The sequence below is a fragment of the Pholcus phalangioides genome, unplaced genomic scaffold (genome assembly GCF_987345545.1).
Source record: "Pholcus phalangioides strain wild (caught in Gottingen) unplaced genomic scaffold, Ppha-v1.0 ptg000015l_1, whole genome shotgun sequence".
In the NCBI taxonomy this organism is placed as follows: Eukaryota; Metazoa; Arthropoda; class Arachnida; order Araneae; family Pholcidae; genus Pholcus; species Pholcus phalangioides.
In genome coordinates this window covers 2,530,722-2,546,357 of record NW_028301608.1, presented here as the reverse complement: position 1 = coordinate 2,546,357, position 15,636 = coordinate 2,530,722, and the positions used below count along the sequence as shown (strand labels likewise).

The following is a 15,636-nucleotide window of genomic DNA, read 5'->3' as shown; positions in this document are numbered from 1 at the left end:
AGTCAGAAGAGTGTTCCTGGAGCCACTTTGTAGCAATTCTGGATGTGTGGGGTGTCGCATTGTCCTGCTGAAATTGTCCAAGTCCGTCGGAATGCACAATGGACATGAATGGTTGCAGGTGATCAGACAGGATGCTTACGTACCTGCCACCTGTCAGAGTCGTATCTATACGTATCAGGGGTCCAATATCGCGCCAACTGCACACGCCCCATACCATCACAGAGCCTCCACCAGCTTGAACAGTCCCCTGTTGACATGTAGGGTCCATGGATTCATGAGGTTGTCTCCATACCCGTACACGTCCATCAGCTCGAAGGAATTGGAACCGTGACTCGTCAGACCAGGCAACGTGTTTCCAGTCCTCAACAGTCCAATGTCGGTGTTGTCTGGCCCAGGTGAGGCGTAAAGCTTTGCGTCGTGCAGTCATCAAGGGTACACGAGTGGGCCTTCGGCTCACATCGAAAGCCTATAACGATGATGTTTCGTTGAATGGTTCGCACGCTGACACTTGTTGATGGCCCAGCATTGAAATCTGCAGCAATTTGCAGAAGGGTTGCACGTCTGTCACGTTTAATGACTCTGGTCAGTCGTCGTTGGTCCCGTTCTGGGGGAAAACAAAAAATGTTTCAAAGGATGACTTTTCTAATAACAGTTACGTATGTTTTGGTTGTGGTGGACGACATGACCATTCTAATTGTCATTTCAAATCAGCGACTTGCAGGCACTGTGGCAAGAAAGGGCATATACGAACTGTATGCCAGGCCAAGAATATTCAAAAAATAAAGCATACACACATAATACACATGAAATTAAAACCGAAAATGAATATTCAAATTCTGTAGTTAACTTTTCTGGTTTCAAACAAGGTATCAAGGTTTTATTGAACAACCATGCATTAAAAATGGAAATTGATTCTGGATCTTATGCTATAATTTCTAAAGAAACTTTTGAAACTTTGTTTGGTTGCTGCAAACCTAAGAGTAGAAACACTTTTGTGAAGTTGCGGGATTTTCACGGAAATTTAATTTCACTTCTAGGTTCGTGCATAGTAGAAGTAAATTTGGGAACAAGAAAGTCAGACTACAACTGCTAATTTCAAAATGCAAATGCACAAATATTTCGAGTTTCTCATGGTTTGAGGCTTGGGTATTTCATTGCATGGAGTTAAAAAGAATGAATCTAATCCCGTGGATTTTGTAATTCAAAAATACAGCGAGGTTTTTGATGCTGGATTGGGTATATTTGTAGGACCTGTCGTGTCTTTACCTCTTGATCCTCAATTTCCTCCCTTTCAACTCAAGGCTAGGAATGTTCCACTTGCAATGAAACCAAAAATCGAGATTGCTTTGAAAAACTTCTGGATGAAGGAGTTATTGAACCTATTTAGAACCCTAAGTGGTCAACTCCTGTTGTTCCCATTATTAAACTTTCTGGTGACGTTAGATTATGTGGAGACTATAAGGTAACTTTGAATAAGGCCATGAATGCTCACCCCTATCCAATTCCAGTGGTTAATCAGTTACTGTCAAACTTGAAGGGTGGAGGGTATTACGCAAAAATACGGGGCGATTATAAAAAAACTATCCCGACATATGGGCCCCTAACTATCATACCATTCACAGAAACTGAATGAAATTTTGGCATAAGGTATTTTGATGTATGCACTCAAGAATGATATGGAAAACAACAGTGTCACTCTAACAGTTACGGTTACAGTGAGAAAATTTCGAAAATATCAAATGGCAACACCAAGTTTTTTGTATTGGAATGCGATCTCCATACTGAAAAACACTAAATAGTGTTGGAATGGCACCTGTAGCACGAAAATCCCCGGAGCTAGGCAAGGAAAAAGTAAAAAGGACTTTGCTGTGCACCAGAGCATTAATGTTCGTTTCATTCGTCACACCGTTTCTTCGGCTGAGATCCCAGCCGGATTAGTCCTCCACAAGGTCATGTGGAAAATTTGTGAAACACAATAAAATGCTTTATTTTATGCTGCTTCTCTGTCCTTATTGGTTGTCCTCACTTTTAGCCTATCTACCGCAAGTGATTTTCATGCTACAGTTGCCGTTCGAACACTATTTAGGGTTTTTCACAATGGAGATCACATTCCAATACAAAAAACTTGGTGTTGCCATTTGATACTTACGAAATTTTCTCACTGTAACCGTAACTGTTAGAGTGACACTGTTGTTTTCCATATCATTCTTGAGTGCATACATCAAAATACCTTATGCCAAAATTTCATTCAGTTTCTGTGAATGGTATGATAGTTAGGGGTCCATATGTCGGGATAGTTTTTTTATCACCCTGTAAATTTAGCTAAGGCTTTCTTACAGCTTCGTGTACACGAAACATTAGCTTAGGCCCAGACAATTGTAAGTCACAAGGGTGCTTTCAAGGTTAACAGATTGCAATATGGTGTTAATGTTGATCCTAGAATTTCCCAAAATATGATCGAAAATTTGTTTTCAAATTTGGAAGGAGTAGTTCCATATTTTGATGACGTTTTGATCAGGCTAATTCTCTAGAGCAGTTAGCATCAAGATTAGAATGCATGCTAGACAAACTTAAAAATGTTGTCGAATTACGTGCTAAAAGAGAAAAATGTCTTTTTGGAATCACTGAGGTTGAATTTTTAGGGTACCATATCTATGCTGCGGGTATTCACCCTTCCCATTCGAAAATTGAAGCAATTCGTTCGATTCCAAAAAACAAACATCAATTGCAGGCATTTTTAGGACTGATAAATTTCTATAACAGTTTTACAGTTTTCTTAAGGATAAGGCTACAGTTGTGGAAGTGTTGCATACATTACTGGATCAAAATGTACCATTCAAATGGTCAAAGATCCATGATGATGTCTTCAATTCTCTGAAGGAATTGTTAAGTTCAGATTGTGTGTTTGTACCTTTCGATGAAAAGCTTCCCATTGTGTTGGCATGCGATGCTTTACCTTTTGGAGTTGGTGCGGTTTTGAGTCACATACTTCTTCCAGACTCTGCCACGAAGCTGGGCTGGATGAGATCTCGGCAACGGGATAGGTCCAGTGGCAAAGTTCTGGCGTTCATTCATTCAGTCACATACTTCCTGATGGTTCAGAAGCATCAATAGCTTATGCCTCAAGAACTCTAACTACTATAGAACGGAACTATGCTCAAATTGAAAAAGAAGCTTCGGGTATAGTATTTGGAATAAAAAAGTTTCACCATCTTCTGTGTGGTCACTCATTCACTATAGTTACTGACCACCAACTTCTCTTGGGAATTTTCAATAAAAATAAGATCACAAAAGAGATTTTATCTCCGGGAATGCTAAGGTGGAGTTTGCTTCTAAACGCATATGATTTTTTGTTAATTCATAAGCCGGGAAAGAAAATTGGTAATGTGGATGCCCTAAGCAGATTATCGAACGCAAAAACTCCAGAATCCATGGTCACATCTCCATTAGAAGTGCTATTCATAGAAGAATTAGAAAATCCACCACTTCATGTACAGATTTTTAGCAGAATATATCAAACATTATGACATATATCGCAGAACAATCAGTGCTTCCAAGGAACAATCTCAGGAAGAATAATAAGAAAAGAATGAAAATGAACTCTTCTCTGCAGAAAATAATATCATGGCAGAACATTTTCCATCAGCCAACAGCTCATTGCAGAACAATTCTGTTTTGGGATTTATACAAAGGTATCAACAATTGGTTGATGTGAAGATGATCAAAGAAAGAAAAGTCAACTGCCTCTGTAGAGAATCGAATACATGTCTTCCACTATGCTTTACAAAGGCAATGCACCTCTCTCCTTAGAGCTCGTGTACACTGAACGAGACTGTATATGGACAGTCAGACCTAACTTAGGCCAAAGTTCACAATTGCTGACACTGCGACAAGACAGCAACTCATCCAAAGATGATGTCACTCTTCGATACATGATACTAATGATACTAAAGTTAGGGAACTTGGGAACAGAGTGTGTAGGGATTTTCAGGATTTCGAGCACTGTTGTCTTCCTGGGGGGAAGATTGGCAACGTTCAAGACGTTTTTCCATCGCCGAAAGTTGCCCTTGCGGGTGACTCTGTGGGTGGGAAAAAATTGGGTAGGAGTGAATATCAGTCAGTCTCTGTCAGAGTACTGGGATTCACTATTATCCGCTAGCGAAGGGGGATTCAGATGTGGCAGTGATTCCAGTGCTGCGAAGGGGTTGTAGTGGGTATAGGAGTAGGATCCAATTCAATATAGGCCTGAAGGACATTTGCTCAATTGGGGTCACGTTCTTGGAGCTTCCCGTGTTTACCGATAGGTGGCTTGGTTGGAATGGAATCCATCTAAATAGGAGGGGGGACTGGGAGGTTTATGATAGTCTTAGGTAAGGTATTTTATACTTCCAGACAACATACCCCTCATGCGGGTTAGTTAATGATAATCACAACAGTACTGAAGGGGAATTACCCACCTCTGACTTGGATGGTTTCTCGATTGACAGTAAATCACAAGGCAAATTAAAATGTGTGCTAATCCATGCCAGGAGCTTCGGCAATAAGAAAGATTTTTTAGAAACTATGATAGTTGTGGAGGGCTTGGATCTTATAGCCATTACTGAATCTTGGGCAAAAGATGGAGATGAGTCTTTCTTACACATCTCAGGATACAATACTTTTTTGAGAAATAGATCTGATAGAAAAGGGGGTGGAGTGTTGATTTATGTGAAATCCTGTTTGAAGGCTAGAGAGTGTAACGTGAAGAGGAGTGATATTGATACTATATGGGTTGAGCTTGAAAACAAAAGACATCATTAACTTATTGTTGGGGTTTGTAACAATCCACCAAATAGGGATCCAAACTACATCACCAAATTGCATGATGAAATTTCCTACACGTGTAAGCGTAAGAGGGTTCTCATACAAGGGGAATTTCAATTACCCAGGTATTGATTGGGAGAACCCTTCATCTAGAGATCAGTATGAAAGAGAGTTTCTTAAGTTGGTGCTCGAAATTTTTTTGTATCAGCATGTATCAGAAGCCACTAGGGGCACTGATATTTTGGATTTAGTTCTTTTTAGTTCCGAGGATCTTGCTGACAATGGTTTGGGGGGGGGGACAAGTTTTCTTCCAATGACCATCGTATCGTAATATTTCACTGTAACTTTTCCTCTGATAAGGTTGATAACAAAAGACTGGTTCCTTGCTTTCGGAGAACTAACTTTGATGTTTTGAGAGGAAGGTTAGCGGAAGTTTTCAAAGATCGATTGGAATCAGTAGGGGTGGTAGAGGTCAATGGGAAGAATTTAGTACAAAGCTGTCCTCTGTTTTGCACGACGTCATACCCTTTGTTCGAAAAAAGCATGTTTGTACATCGCACCCTCTATGGTTCACAGATAGCATGCGTAACCTTTATCTTGAAAAGAAAAGAGCATTCAGAAAGTATAAAAGTGGACGAGGTGACCTATCATTGTTTACTGATAAAAGAAGAGCGTTGAAGAAAGTGATAAGGAATAGTAAAAAGGAAGTTGAATCTAGGTTGGCAGATAACATTGGCTCTGACATACAAACATTTTTTTGATACGTCAATAATGGATGTAAGGGGACAGTTGGCCCCCTCTCTGGTCTAGTTTAGAGAGCAATGTAGGCATGTGTAGTGCTTTCAATGACTTTTTGCGTCTGTTTTTAATGGAGATAATGATATTCAATATATGGGTGTTGCATGGGGTAATAAAATCCCCAACGATATTGAAGTGGAAGTCCAGAATCTCCAAAAAACATTTATGTGCAAGCAAGGCATCAGGACCAGATGATATCTATCCCAGGGTCCTCAGGGAATATGCTAATGAATTGTTAGGGCCAGTCGCACAGATATACAGGAATAGTGCTGCTGAGGGTATAATACCAAGGAATTGGAAACTTGCTAATGTTGTTCCGATATTTGAGAAGAGTAGTAGAGAAGCTGTGTCCAACTATTGTTGTTTGAGTTAGCTCTCAAAAATTTTGGAAATTATCATCAAAAGGCAGTTAGTGAAGTGGATAGACTAGAATAATATATTGCTGAATAATCAACATGGGTTCAGGAAGAGGAAGTCATGTGTGACTAACCTCCTTTGCTTCTATGATCACGTGACGAAGGCTTTGGGTGAGAGCAAAAATGTAGATGTTGTTTTCCTTGATTTCCAGAAGGCATTCGATTGGGTCAAACATGGTAAACTCTTGAAGTGTTTACACGAGATTGGGGGCAACTTGTTGAATTGGGTAGAATCGCAACGAGTTATGGTGAACGGGGAATTCTCTGGTTGGACAGGCGTCACAAGTGGAGTTCGTCAAGGAAGTGTCCTTGGCCCCATACTTTTTCACTTTTTTTCGAGAAACTTGATCAAGGTACTGATGGGATTGTAAGAAAATTCGCAGATGACATGAAGCTAATGGAGGTAATCAGGAATCAAAGTGATAGGGAGTTGCTGCAGACCAACTTAAACAGGATTGCAGCATGGGCAAATGAATGGAGCATGACATTAAGCATTGATAAGTGAATGGTCGCTCATTTTGGTTCAAACAACCCACAGTTTTCTTACAAGTTGAATGGTGCTTCTATCCTGAATGCAAGTAGGGTCACCGATTTGGGAATTCTCATTGATGAGCGGCTTAGGTTTTCTGAACATTGTTCAGCAGATGTAAAAAAAAACGAATAGAATGCTTGGTCTCATCTTCAAAAAAAGGTCTCTTTGCGTTCTCTGAAAGTCATTCTTTCAGTTTTTTGAGGCTTAGTTTGTTCAGGACTGGAGTATGCTGTAAGGTTTTGGAGACCATACCTAGAGAGGGACATAGACTTGGTTGAAGGGGTGCAGAGAAGAGCTACGCATGTCCTTATTGGAACACGAGGCTTGAGTTATGAAGAGAGACTTAATTTTTTGAATATGTTTACATTTGATTAATGCAGGTGTCGAGGAGATATGATCGAAGTGTTCAAAATTTTCAATGGGATGGATAGGATGGACCATGAACTTTTAGTACACCGCCAATCGACTGCTTTTACAAGGGGACACCAGTATCGATTGGTGAGGGACAATGCAAGGTTATGGTGTCGCAGGGAATTTTTCTCTAATAGGGTTGTTAATAAATGGAATAGCTTACCCCCGGAGGTAGTAAATTGTAACACAATTGACACGTTTAAAAAGAAATACGATAAAAATGTTGGGGTAAATCGAGAAGCTACCCATTCTTAGAATAAGACAACAATAATATTCTTTATGGGCATTGTATAATATTTTATCATGTGTACATATTGTTTATAATTTTTGTTAATTGCATTTTTAATTGGGTTGCTGTATTTTTGAAATATATGACATCCATATTTTTATGGGCATCTTTTTTTCCGCCACCTCATTGAACATTTTGCCTGTTGTGGCGTTGTATTTGTATTACTTATGTTATACTGTGTGTTATACTGCGAGAAAATACTTCTTCATAAAGTATGGCAATTCCTTAATAACAAAAGTATTCCTTACATTTCCTTACTTTTTTTCTTCGTTCTCGTGAGTTTTACTTAGCGTGTTGTTTATTTTTGGGTCATATTCTGCGGTGATTTTCTTTTTTTCAGCGCACGTTGGATTGTGAGATAAGTGGTTTTTTTTATTATATTGCTCTCATTTTTTTTTAATTTTCGTTGTGTATTTTCGATCGACTTTAATTTATTTTTCTCGTTCGCATTTCATTTTCGTTGTTTTTTCGCCAGGTTCGCTCGCTTCTTTGATATAAGTTCGTAGGTTTTTGGACGTTAGTGTTAGCAAACAGTGTATACTTTTTCCCGGGTACTCTCAATAACTTTGTTTTCCTTCCATTTGGGCCTATTGTTGTAGTGTAAGTGTGATGAGATAGTTAGCTAATTCTAATTAGTATAAATTGTACTTCGTAGCTTAATACTTTTTTTAGAGGGTGTTGTATTCTTTATATACATATTTATTTTATTCTTCTTGATTTAGTGCTGAGCATTCTACTTTACGTAATTTTTTCGTATAATCTCTTACGTATATTTTGCATAGTAATGTATTTTACATTATTTTAATTTCCAGTTAACGTTTCCCATTTTCCTATTTTTAAGTATTATTATTATCTAGCTTTAGCAATAGTGTTAGTATGCCTCGACCTCGACTAGTGTTGTGTAGAGCTTGCGACGGGAGGTTTCCCTGGTCTAGGGGTATAGTAGCTGATAGTTTCAATTGTAAAGGGTGCTTGGTTAGGAAAAGGCTGGAACTCGAGGTCGAAGCTTTACGGGAAAAAGTTAGGGTGCTAGAAGGCCCGGTTATAACGGAGCCTCTGGTCGTTGAGCCACCTGTTGATGAAGAAGCAATCTCCACGAACAACGACATTTTAGAGGGCGAATGGGTGGTCGTGGATGAGGTAGAGGGGGATAGTGATAGGGGTTTAATCATCGGCGATTCTATGGTTAGGGAACTTGGGAACCGAGTGTGTAGGGACTTTCGGGGTTTCGAGCACTGTTGTCTTCCTGGGGGAAGATTGGCAACGTTCGAGACGTTTTTCATCGCCGAAAGTTGCCCTTGCGGGTGATTCTGTGGGTGGGAACAAATCAGGTAGGAGCGAATATTAGTGAGTCTCTGTCAGAATACCGGGATTTACTATTATCCGCTAGGGAGGGGGGTTCAGATGTGGCAGTGATTCCAGTGCTGCCAAGGGGTAGTAGGGGATATAGGAGTAGGATCCACCAATTCAATATAGGCCTGAAGGACATTTGCTCCTCACTTGGGGTCACGTTCTTGGAGCTTCCCGCATTTACCGATAGGTGGCTTCGTTCGGATGGGATCCATCTAAATAAGAGAGGGGTCTGGGAGGTTTACGATAGTCTTAGGTCAGGTTTTTTACTCCCAGACCACGTAGTCGGGAATGCGGGTTAGTTAATGATAATCACAACAGTACTGACAGAAAATTACCCACCTCTGACTTGGATGGCTTCTCGATTGACACTAAATCACTGGGCAAATTAAAATGTGTGTTAATAAATGCCAGGAGCTTGGGTAATAAGAAAGATTTTTTAGAAACTATGATAGTTGTGGTGGGCTTGGATCTTATAGCCATTACAGAATCTTGGGCAAAGGATGGGGATGAATCTTTCTTACACATCTCAGGATACGATACCTTTTTGAGAAATAGATCTGATAGGAAAGGGGGTGGAGTGTTGATATACGTGAAATCCTGTTTGAAGGCTAGAGAGTGTAACGTGCAGAGAAGTGATATTGAAACCATATGGGTTGAACTTGAGAGCAAAAGACGTCATAAGCTTATTGTTGGGGTTTGTTACATTCCACCGAATAGGGATCAAAACTACATTGTCAAAATGCATGATGAAATTTCCTACATGTGTAAGCGAAAGAGGGTTCTCATACTAGGGGATTTCAATTACCCGGATATTGATTGGGAGAACCTTTCATCTGGAAATCAGTATGAAAGAGAGTTTCTTAAGTTGGTGCTCGAAATTTTTTTGTATCAGCATGTATCAGAAGCCACTAGGGGTACTGCTATTTTGGACTTAGTTCTTACTAGTTCTGAGGATCTAGTTGAACATGTTTCGGTGGGGGAAGAGTTTTCTTCCAGTGATCATCGTATCGTCAGATTTCACTGTAACTTTTCCTCGGGTAAGGTTGATAACAAAAGACTGGTTCCTTGTTTTCGGAGAACTAACTTTGATGTTTTGAGAAGAAGGTTAGCGGAAGTTTTCAAAGACCGGTTGGAATCAGTAGGGGTGGTAAGTCAATGGGAAGAATTTAGTACGAAGCTGTTCTCTGTTTTGCACGACGTCATACCCTTTGTTCGAAAAAAGCGTGTTTGTACATCACACCCTCTATGGTTCACGGATAGCGTGCGGAACGTTTATCTTGAAAAGAAAAGAGCATTCAGAGAGTATAAAAGTGGACGTGGTGACCTATCATTGTTCACTGATAAAAGAAGACTGTTGAAGAAAGCGATAAGGGATAGTAAAAAGGAAGTTGAATCTAGGTTGGCAGATAACATTGGCTCTGACCCAAAATCATTTTTTCGATACGTCAATAATGGATGTAAGGGGACAGTTGCCCCCCTCTCGATAGGAGGCTCTAAGGTAGAGAGCAATGTAGGCATGTGTAGTGCTTTCAATGACTTTTTCGCGTCTGTTTTTAATGGAGATAATGATATTCGATATACGGGTGTTGCATGGGGTAATAAAACCCTCAACGATATTCAAGTAGAAGACGTGGAGGTCCTAAATCTTCTAAGAAATGTATGTGCAAGCAAAGCACCAGGACCAGATGATATCTATCCCAGGGTTCTCAGGGAAGGTGCTAATGAATTGTTGGGGCCAGTCGCACAGATATTCAGGAGTAGTGTTGCTGAGGGTATCGTCCCGAGAGATTGGAAACTGGCTAATGTTGTTCCGATATTTAAGAAGGGTAGTAGAGAAGTGGTGTCTAATTATCGTCCAGTGAGTTTGACGAGCTCCCTCTCGAAAATTTTGGAAATTATCATCAAAAGGCAGTTTGTGAAGTGGATAGACGAGAATAATGTATTGTCCGATAATCAGCATGGGTTCAGGAAGGGGAAGTCATGTGTAACTAACCTCCTTTGCTTCTATGATTACGTGACTAAGGCTTTGGGTAAGAGCAAAAATGTCGACATTGTTTACCTTGATTTCCAGAAGGCATTCGCTCGGGTCCAACATGGCAAACTCTTGAAGCGTTTACACGAGATTGGAATAGGGGGCAACTTGCTGAATTGGATAGAATCGTGGTTAAGAGATAGGTCGCAACGAGTTATGGTGAACGGGGAATTCTCTGGTTGGACAGACGTCACAAGTGGGGTTTCTCAGGGAAGTGTCCTTGGCCCCATACTTTTTTCACTTTTTATCGACAAACTCGATCAGGGTATCGATGGAATTACTAGCAAATTCGCAGATGATGTGAAGCTAATGGGGGTAATCGGGAATGAAAGCGATAGGGAGTTGCTCCAGACCAACTTAAACAAGATTGCAGCATGGGCAAATGAATGGGGCATGACGTTTAGCGTAGATAAGTGCATGGTCGCTCATTTTGGTTCGAACAACCCACGGTTATCTTACGAGTTGAATGGTGTCACTATCCCGGATGCAACTAGAGTCACCGATTTGGGAATTCTCATTGACGAGCGACTTAAGTTTTCTGAACATTGTTCAGCGGTTGTCAAAAAAGCGAATAGAATGCTTGGTCTCATTTTCAAAAAAGTCTCTGCGCGTTCTCCTAAAGTCATTCTTCCGCTTTTTGATTGAAATGATTGAAATTTATATTGCAATTAAGTAGCGAACAAAATTTTTCATTAGTTCTGATCTTGCATTAACTGTGATTGCATTTAATCAGTTCCATTGTATAAATTCATATATACACACTGTATAAATAATTATATCTGATATGTGTTATTTCTCGGTTGAATTTGTCATATTTTATTTGGTAAATCACCTTTTTTAATAAAAACAAATTTACATGTATGTATTTTATACTTCTTACAACATATTTAATGTATATTATTTTTTTTTAAAAATATAATCGAACAATTTAAATGCAGTGAAATCCCGCAACAATGATAAATCCCTGTACAACAATATTTTTCCAAATCTTGTTTGGGATTGAGTATGGCCTAATGTTAAACTCATAATGAAAAAAAAACAATGATATCCTCTACTACGATAAATCTCTGTACACCAATATTTTTTAGGACATTTCACAGCCATTGCAATGATAATTTCTTATATTTCACTCAATATCAAATTCTTTGTATAATCAACTTCCTCAGCAGTTTTTTTTCTTTGGAGAGTGTCTAATAACATCAGTATTTTGCACTATCTACCCTCTTAAAGTGTTAGAAAGTAGCTTCACGGCTACACAAAAGTGTTATGTAGTAAACCAGTTTACAGGGTGAAACAACTAAATGAATTTTAGAATCTTTTGCTACGAATAGATACTTATAAATGCATTTATAAATATTGGTATATGGTGGTACTACTTTACCATACACCAGGGTTGGCAGGTTTTTGACGGTATACACCACGGTTTAAACTGTCATGTCAAAAACCTTTGTCAAAAATCTCAAATACTGCTTTTCAATATAAAAATTGCCATTGGAAATACACACGTTAATTGCATGTAATGTTTAAAATAACTATGCTATGCAAAGAATATTTAATGATTGTAAAATAATTTTCTACTCTCTACAGAATTATTTTGGACAATATATACATTTTTTTAAATAAGATTTACAATTTGAATAAAGCATAAGATAAACACTGAAGGGAAAATTATGGAATGGATTGACATTCCCTGATTTAAGATAGTTCTTGACCTTCCAAAATTTCAACTGCTTATATAAATGCATTGATATAAATCATCTGCTGTACTCTTTTTACAACAGATAAGTGTTTAAAAAAGTTTACTACATTGTATATGTAATGTTGATTTCTGTTATTATTAAATTGTCCGGATAACCACTGATACTTAAAACGATACTTTTATTGTGCATAACATTGAAATATATCTAGCGATCAAAATACTAAATTGTAGGACTAAAATGCCATTTAATTTGGCAATGCTAGCTTGTATATGATGCTTAAGAAACTTCTGTAACTTATCCTTAGTCAAACTTAGTTATTCTTATTTATGGTGTATTTAATAGCATTTATAATGCAATGGTTTTACAATTGAATAGCTGTATTTAAACGTGTAAAACAAATGCTTTGGGTATCAAATCCTGTCAGATCTACTTTGGTTGAAAATACTCTTTAAAACTCTGTGAATTTATACACCCTGAGCTTAGAAACTTTTAGGTGAGAATAAATGAGTTTAATTAATGTATTAACAAATGTTGTATGAGAATTTTCATACAGAATAAAATTTTGGGCAGGTCAGAAAATTCAAAATATTAAAATAGATATTTTTTCTCAGTAATTATAATTCCAAATATAAAACCCTTTAATCTATATAAAAGTAAGTGTTTTGTAATTTAACATATCTATCAGGTTGAAAAAAATATTTGACAACATTGACAATAAAACTGTTTTAATACTGATTTAGTTTCTGAAGTCAAAAACTTAACCCTGATGCCCTATCATACATATTTTGAATGAGCATCTCCATTCCGCTTAGCAAATTGAACACAGGTAATGAGTAGCTTAGGTAAATAAACCATAAAATTATATTTTATATGTTCTGGACTAAGTTGAAAAATTCAAAATTTCAAATTATAATTAATATTTTGCTTTAATCATTGTAATAAATTAATGTTTACAAATAAAACATTGTAATATGTTTGGTTGATCCATGAAATGATTTCGTTTATATATTTACACCTTATTTACAACGGATAATATTTACATAATACAAACGGGAATGCTGGTAGAGAAAAATGTGGCCCGTGCACGGCGAGACACAGACACGTGCGTCGGTGAGTAAGACAACATCAACAACAACAAGCAGAGTCAGACGCCTTTGACTCCCGATTTTCTGTTGCATTGCCACGAGCAGAAAATAGAATAATCATTATACAAGCTGCGAAGATACGATAGCGCCATCGTGCGGGCAGCACTACAGTACCCCCCCTCGCAGTCCGAAGGACGAGGAAAGAAGAGAAAAAAAAAGTTATATTTTAAAAGTCACGTGCTTCGACGAACGTAGACGGTTTTCCCAAATATTTCTGCTGGTCGTTGTCTTTTTCAGGATGCTTTTTGGAACGAGGGAGGAAGTTTTTGGCACAGATGCATCTGTCTTTTTGTTGGTTGGCTGAGGCACATTGCCGGTGAGCAGAAAGGCAGGTTTTAACCTGTCGACCGATACCATGGAAGGTTTTCCTTTTATGAGAAGGCTAAATGTCTTCTCACCACGTTTCAGCACTTCGTACGGTCCGTTGTAAGTGGGGACGAGTGCTCGTTTCACTGTGTCTGACCGCAGGAAGACGTGGGTGGTGTTCTTCAGTTCCGAATGTACGTAGAGTCTCTTTTCACCATGCGCCGTTGCAGGAGTTGGTTGTAGCTGCTGCATCTGGTCTCTTAGAATGGAGACGAATTCTGTGGGACACGGAATGGTGTTGCTACTGTTGGCGATCAAATCGCCAGGCAATTGGAGCTCTGTGCCGTATACGAGTTGTGCTGGTGTGGCTTTGAGGTCTTCTTTGTAGCAGGATTGTAGCCCTAACAGGACTGTTGGAAGTGTGTTCACCCAGTTCATGTTTGACCTAGCTATCAGAGCTGCTTTCAGTTGTCGATGAACTCTTTCTATCATCCCGTTAGCTTGAGGATGGTAAGGTGTCGTCCTGATTTGCTGAATGCCAAGGAGTTTGGTGAGTTCGTGAAAAATGAAGCTTTCGAACTGCCGACCTTGGTCTGTTGTTTTGGGGTTCTGAAATGACTGATTCAACCAGAATAGAATGTTGAAGCAACAGTGGCTGCTGTCATGTCCTTCATCGGTAATACTTCGATCCAACGGCTGAATCTATCGATGCAGGTGAGGCAATATGTGTAACCTTGAGATGACGGAAGTGGACCAATGATATCGATGTGAACGTGCTTGAAATGAGCGTCTGGCATTTCTATTTTTCCTGGAGCGGAAACAGTATGCTTGTGCACCTTTGACTTTTGGCAAGGCACACAACATCGAGTCCAGGTGGCGCAGTCTTTCCGAATTGAAGGCCATACAAAGCGATCACAGACAAGACGTGTTGTGGCTTTGATGCCTGGGTGACATCGATTGTGAAGAACATCGAAAACGTGTCTTCGAAGAGTATTTGGTATATACGGACGTATTCGATTGCAGGATGTGTCACACCAGAGTGGTTTGTCTATACCAACTAAATTGCAGATGCTGAGTTCTAATGAGGAGGAATGCTTGAGAGAGTCAAGTTCGCTATCGGTCACTTGAGCTTCTGCGATCTTGGAATAGTCTATTGATGGAGGACATGCAATGGCTTGTATTCTAGAAAGAGCATCAGAGACCTGATTCTGTACGCCTGATACATGTTGTATGTCGGTGGTATGCTGTCCCATGAAGTTTAGATGTAGTGTTTGTCTGGGAGATGTCTTGTGAGGCTTTAAACGAAACGAAAACGTCAAGGACTTATGGTCGGTGTAGAGGATGAAATGTTTTCCTTTGATCATGTGTTGAAACTGCTTCACTGCGGCATACGCTGCTAATAGCTCTCTGTTGTAAGTGCTATAATTCATCTCAGCTTTGATAAGCTTCCTGGAGTAGAAAGCGAGAGGTTGCCATTGCGTTTTGACAAGCTGTTGCAGGCAGGCACCGATTGCTGTGTTGGATGCGTCTACCATGATAGAGAGTTCGGCTGATGGATGTGGAAAAGCAAGAAGGGTTGCAGAAACGAGTTTTTGCTTGCAATCTACGAAAGCTTGATTTGATGTTTCCGTCCACTCAATCCTCGCGTTGCTTTTGACTTTTTTTCGAAGATATGAACATAGTGGAGCTTGTGTTTCTGCTAACCCAGGAAGGAATCTTCGATAAAAATTCAACATTCCCAGAAAACGTCGAAGTTCTTGGGTGGTTGTCGGTCTTGGGAAATCTTTTATCGCCTTCACTTTATCATGAAGAGGAGAAATCCCATTTGATGATATCCTGTGTCCAAGAAAT

The 15,636-nt window shown here is 39.2% G+C and overlaps 1 protein-coding gene across 3 annotated transcripts in view; it reads right to left on the bottom strand.

Annotated features, from left to right (window-relative positions):
* Positions 1 to 15,636, bottom strand: part of LOC149075238 (membrane-associated guanylate kinase, WW and PDZ domain-containing protein 1-like) — a 102,149-nt gene that overhangs the window by 25,577 nt on the left and 60,936 nt on the right. The gene's annotated exons all lie outside the window — the stretch shown is intronic.